Raw genomic sequence first — 6,714 nt, forward strand, 5'->3', positions numbered from 1 at the left:
ATCCACGCGACCAAGGGGAGAGACATACAAACTCCAAATATTCAGATACCAGGGTCAAGATCGAACCCACGAACTCCTGCACACCAGGCGAGGTAGTTAACATCTCGCCACTGTGGTGCTCCATTAATTAATAACTGCGCTGATAACTCATGGTAATCGATGACTAAAGTTGCTTCCTAACTTAATTTATGTAAATTACATCTCTAGATATGAAAAGTATTTAGTATGACTGTCATGCGGACGACGAAGAGTAAGTACTTCGAGGCAGCAGAGCAGTTGGGAAAGTGCTGCCCTCTACTGTATGGGCAAGTGATCACTTGGAAGTAGCTCCGATTTCCACTTCCACGGGCCAGCTCTCGAACGCGAAGGGGTTGATGCACCCTTCTGCCAGGGCTCGCAGTGTCGAGTCCGCGTTTACGACCCGACGCCGTGCAGAATCGGAAAGAAACATACGAGCACAGTACGACGCGTTTCTCTGCCGTGCCTTCTCGGGCCGACCAAACATCCCAGCAGCCGTTAACACCCGCTGCTCTTTTGCACGGTGGTCACCCATTAGAGCGCCATCCAAGCTCCGTCCCCCGCTGCCGTATGCCGAGATCAAACGGTATTGAGCGTTCTCCTGATTTGATCATGCGCGCAAATTGAGTAACTGCACGTCAAAACGTGAGCACCTGCCGCTGCCCAAATTCATCAAACACGCCGGCGTAATTGCACGCTATTAAATTAATAATACGAATTTAAACAGAGAATCCATACGAATTGAAGGATCGACGGGTCGCCACGCTCCTTCAAACCCAGCATGAGGTTTGCATTTAAACGTTACCCATTTTGGGGTTTCCAGATTGTTAAGGACAATTTCGGATTTGATTTTTATACTTAAATGTACACTGTATTACATTTGAATAACTTTCATTGTTCGCGTACGTCGTTTGATCATTTTAATTGTTAGAAATATTAATTGTGGAATTATAATTGCGAACATTGTGAACGAGCTAAATAGTCCAATCACGTCTTGTGATTTGACTATATTTATACAAAATATAGTCCAATGCTTTGGAAATGTTTGATACATCTGAAAATAAATGCTGATATTTTTTAATAATCTTAAAACTCTAAAATTGGGCATAACATTTTGGATGATCCGAAAAACAAAATGCGTCTCGGATTTATCCAAAAATAGGACGCGACGGGAATTTTCAGATACTTCGGATGAATCTTAAAAAATGAGAAAACGTCGCGACCACAAACTACGTCGCTCTTGGCGTTTTCACGGTGAGCCAGAGGACATCCCCAGCGGTCTAGGTCTCCCACGCAGACCACCTCAATCCAGCGCATGCCAGCTGTGTCCACCAGCATGGCACGGGCCCGTCCAATTTGTCCCCAGGTGCGCGACGGAGCGTGCCGTTTGAAATCCGTCCACCCAAACTTGAAATTGAGTTTCCAGAGTTTTGGAGCGTGCGGCCCAACGTACTGTCACACGGTGTGCGGTGTGCTTCTTATTCATTACCTGCGGGCCGCCGCCGCCGCCGCCGCCGCCGCCACCACCACCGCAGCCACCACCACCACCGCAGGAGCAGCCACTGCCACAGAAACCGCCGTCACCGTCAGACCGGCGCAATTTTCGCCGTGAGCTAATAGCCCTCTGTTCCGCGCCACGGCTCCGCGAGCGGTTGATTTATGGTGCCGGCTCAGCTGCGTTCCACCACGCGCACCGGCGAGCGTGAGAATAATACATTTAGCGGTAAAGGAATTCCGACCAGCAGATATAACGACGTTATTTGGCTGAGGAGCAAAATTACCATCTGTTACCATATTCTCCGGATCAGTCGCGGGGAGCTTCTTATGATCTGCTACAGTACTGCGTGACCAGATTTTTTAAAATCTTCAGAATCAGAATCTTTATTTATCTTGGAGAAATCCAATAAGCTACGAAGCTCTTTATTTACAGATGTCCAGTAGGGGCGGTTCAGAAATGTGCAAAGTATAGCAAAGGTAAGCAAATCACTAAAATAAATACGTAAACTGTATCGTGTATATCAGTTCAAATTGCATAAGTACACTAATTCCCAGGCTTGGGCAAGGTAGCAAAACAACAGCAAAAACAGTCCCAGACCACACCGCAGTGGCGAGATGTTAACTACCTCGCTGGTATACAGGACGTGGTGGATTCGATCCCGACCCTGACGCCTGTTGTATATGGAGTTTGCATATTCTCCCTGTGGTCACGTGGATTTTTCTCCGGGTCCTCTGGTTTTTCCCTCCACATTTAGAAACACGCGTTTAGAGTATTTGGCTGCTACAAATGTTCACATGATAAGCCACTTCATTGAGCTATCATTTTGACTAGCCGATAGCCCGTCTAAGGACGGGTGTATTGCAGTTAATCCGAAATATTCAATCGAAAAAAATGACCCGCTCATGATTATTAAGGAGGGGGTGGGGGCGGGGTCCACATGAGTGACGCCATCAGCTCATGATTATTGATGAGGGGGGGAAGCTCCATGTGGAGTGACGTCATCCGCTCATGATTATTAATGAGGGGGTGCCCCATGTGGAGTGACGTCACCCGCAAATGGTTATTGGGGAGGGGTGCGGCAGGTGGAGTGACGTCACGCACGGGATAACACACATTCTAGCCTTTTGCCCGTCCAGGGACGGGTGTATTTCAGTAAATCTGAAACTTGCAAGCGAAAAGCAGACGGCGACGTGATATACATTGCATCAATTCCTGAGCAATTTGTAAGGCCGCGGTGACACAGACTTATTTTATTTAAAGGTTATAATCCCTGGTTCATCAAGACGTCCTTATTACTTCTATGTCTCAACAGGGTTACAGAGATCGCGTGACGGGAGGGTTCTGCCTTTGTAGTGAGGGTTGTAAGTTGATGCCGAGGGGGGAGGAGGCGCCTCGCCCCCCCCATGTAGAGTGACGTCACCCACTAATTATTAATAATGGGGGGGGGTGTCCATTTGGAAGACATCACCTCTTCATGATTATTAATGAGGGGCTGTTCGATTTGGATTGACGTCACCTGCTCATGATTATTAATGAGCGGGGGGGGGGTTCTTCATGTGGAGTGACGTCACCCCCTCATGATTATTAATGGCGGGGTCCATGTGGAAGACGTCACCTGTTTATAATTATTAATGAGGGGGGCAGGGCACACAGACATTCTTGGCTCTTCAGGTGAGAAATAATGATCTGCTGTTGTGGCTTTATATCGGCACGGGAGGGGGAGGGTTTGTAAAGTCACCTTTCTCACCTGATGACGGAGGCTTGTGTTGCGACCGAAACGTCGTGTTCTTTTATAATTTTTTCTATCTACGTGACTTTACCGAAAGAACCAGAGCATGGATTCCTGCAGTCACGAAAGCTTCAAATCGAGATTATTCTTGGCTCATTATAGTAGTAAATAGCCAGGTCACTTCTGAAAAAGATCTGTATAGTTCAGTGGGCCTTACCTGGTAAAATAAATTAGTTAAAAAACGGTCCCTCAATAAAATTGCACGTTAAAATTTAACTGTCGATACACGGGGGTTAAGGCTGACAGTTACAAATCACATTTGTAAATGTGTCTGTATCCAGCACTAATCTTCTGCTTCAGGATATTTTTTGAAGGAAGATTTACGATGTTAAGGGAGGAAAAAAGGTCGTTCCAAAAGGTTCTTCACCCTTTCATACTGTTGTTCCTGTTATAGTTAAAAGATAATTAGGTTGCTGTAGTTTGACAAGTGGATTTGCCACTACAGAGCCATTTCTACAACTGCAGTATTTAACTATAGTTACCAGATTGTAATTTTATATTTCACAACCTTGTTTCCCGCTTTCCCGGGACGCCGTATATTTTCTGGAAACGTTTTATATTTTTGAATTAACCTCAAGTTGGGGGTGTACCTCAATTTCGGGAGTGTCCTCTCATGCAGACCGGGAAGTGTTGGTGTGGTTTATACATCGTTCATACTATATTCTATGGTTCTTTCGGTAAAGTCACTTTACTGAAAGAACCATAGAATATGAATTCCTGCAGTCACGAAAGTTTTAAGTCAAAGTTCCTACTATCGTTTCCAAAATCTCATCAGTGTCATTGATAACAAATTATAACTTTGTCAGTGCCTTACAATTTAGATTTGAAGCTTTCGTGACTGCAGGAATCCACACTCTTTGGTTCTTTCGGTAAAGTCACGTAGGTAGAAAAATAAAACAAAAAATAATATATCACGACGTTTCGATCGCAACACAAGCGGTCGTCCTCAGGCGGAAAAAAGAGAACTGCTGACGATTTTTTATTTTGTTTAATTTTTCTACCTACGTGACTTTACCGAAAGAACCAAATAGCGCCTTACAACTTTTGTAATTGTATTTCACGCGCATATAATATAGTTTTGTGCGTGCTTTTTATCCAATCCGAATAACGATTACTTAATAAAGGCTCTTCAAGTGCACTTACAACGCAGTCGATTACGCGACAAGACTCCCACAACAACGCACACCCCTCCTGCCTCCCGACATCCCTTCAAGACACCCGGTGGTGGTGGAACCATCAACCGCGCCCGAACATCAACAGCAGCACACCGATGTGCACATCTCCTACAGGAATGGACAATTAAAGACAATACCCACAAGAAGTGCGCCTGTGTCCATGCAGCCCAAACTGTGGCTCGGATCGTAAACCCCACTGGTGGTCTGCGCTCCTTCAACGAAGGAGGAACACCACAGGGCGCCGCTGTGACAAGACGCTACATACCTTGCCTGGTTACTACCTCACCTGGTGTACAGGAGGTCGTGGGGTCGATCCCTACCCTGACGCCTGCTGCTGTATAGTTGGAGTTTGTAGCGTCTCTCTCCCCGTGATCGCGTGGAATTTTCTCTGCGTTCTCCGTTTTTTCCCCCTCCACATTTAGAATGAACACCACGCGTTTTTTTGGCTGCTATACATTTCCACATGATGACAATCCACTTCGTTGAGCTATCATTTGTGGTCAGGTCGCTTTTTAATAAAGCGCTATACTGTATAGCTCAGTGGGCTTTACCTGATTAAATAAAAACTTTAGTTTTAAAAACTACACAAACTCTCTTTTGAAGAAGCCCTCTCGTCGTGGCCAGCAGGCCACGTATTGCTACCACAGGCAAGGGTATAGAATAGTTACACGAAAGGCAAAACCGTCCAGAACCCATCCACCCGAGTTCGAGTCCCGCTCACGGCAAGCCGGTCCTGGGCGTCCCCTAGGTCGGCTCAGCCCTAACTGAGTCCCTTGTGCGGTGTGTAAACATCGCCTTCACAGGTGCTGCTCGCTAACAGCACTTGCCCCTACAGCCTGTGAAGGCTACACGGGGAATCTTTGTCTCGCATTGTCGATGTCGGGAGCGGTGGCGTAGCGGTTAGCGCGCACTGCGCTACGAACCCGGCGACCCGAGTTCAACTTAATGAACCTGGCGGGCCTAGGTCTCTTCCCCTAGGTCGACTCGGCCTTAAGCGAGTAGTCAGGTACTGTAAATGTCATTCTTGCTCACACACTTGGCGCCGTCAAGAGTAGCTGGTGCGGGAAGACAAAGACGGATGTGCGTGTTGGCGCGAGCCACCGCCGCCTTCACAGGTTGCTTGCTCGCTAACACCACTGGTGCCCCTAACAGTCTGTTACAGGCTACGCGGAGAGGGGTTAGCTTCGTCGAAACGTGTCCGCCGCATACACCGCCAGAACAAACTCCCGACAGGGGCTAACATCGGTGGCAAAGCGGCACAGAAACGTATCCCTCCCTCGAAAGCCTCTCGCCGAGGCAGACTGGGCCTTAACAACGAGCGCTATCAGCTGGCGTTGTTGGCAAAAAGAAGCCGCGAACATCGGCCCCGGGGAGACAAAGGCGGCCGGGCGCGCGGGGTTTATCTGGGTACCAACAAACCGCGGACCATCGTAAAAAGGCACCCGCGGGCCCGGGCCTACAACAGGCGCTCGCTAACAGCCTCCCCCTCCCCTCCCCCGGCCGCCGTGTCTCCCTCACTCACCTCGTCACGATCTCCCCTCACCTCATCGTTTGTTAATGTCCCCTCGCAAGTACTACGACTGCACCGCGCCCCACCTCATCGTTACCTCAGCCCCGCTCGCCTCGCCAGCCTCTCGAATTCTCCCGCGCTTTTTCCGCCTTGATGACGCGGCCGGGGTTCAAAGGGGGAGTGGGGGCGGGCCCATGGTGCCACACCCCCTCCACCCACAACACCCCCCACCCGCGACCCCCCCACCCGCGACCCCCCCACCCACAACCTACCCACCCACAACCCCCCCACAACACCACCACCCACAACCCCCCCACCCACAACCCCCACACCCACAACCCACCCACCCACAACCCCCCCACCCACAACCCCCCCACCCACAATCCACCCACAACCCCCCCACCCACAACCTACCCACCCACAACCCCCCCACCCACAACACCCCCACCCACAACCCCCCCCCACAACACCCCCACCCACAACCTACCCACAACATACCCACCCACAACCCCCCCACCCACAACCTACCCACCCACAACATACCCACCCACAACATACTCACCCACAACCCCCTCCACAACCCCCCCACAACCCCCCCACCCACAACCTACCCACCCACAACCCCCCCACCCACAACACCCCCACCCACAACCCCCCCCCCCACAACACCCCCACCCACAACCTACCCACCCACAACATACCCACCCACAACCCCCCCACCCAC

The 6,714-nt window shown here is 49.8% G+C and overlaps 1 protein-coding gene across 1 annotated transcript in view; it reads right to left on the reverse strand.

Annotated features, from left to right (window-relative positions):
- The window catches only part of CENPP (centromere protein P), a 74,015-nt gene extending 67,997 nt beyond the window's left edge, over positions 1 to 6,018 (reverse strand). The window contains exons 1-2 of the mRNA XM_076072127.1: positions 6,003 to 6,018; positions 1,508 to 1,580 (exon numbers count right to left, since the gene is read on the reverse strand). The gene's annotated coding sequence lies outside the window, so the exon portion shown is untranslated. The remainder of the gene's footprint in view (positions 1 to 1,507; positions 1,581 to 6,002) is intronic.
- Positions 6,019 to 6,714: the final 696 nt, after the last annotated feature.

This window comes from Petromyzon marinus, chromosome 36 (assembly GCF_048934315.1).
Source record: "Petromyzon marinus isolate PM22_M1 ecotype Great Lakes invasive population chromosome 36, UKy_Petmar_22M1.pri1.0, whole genome shotgun sequence".
Classification (NCBI taxonomy): Eukaryota; Metazoa; Chordata; class Hyperoartia; order Petromyzontiformes; family Petromyzontidae; genus Petromyzon; species Petromyzon marinus.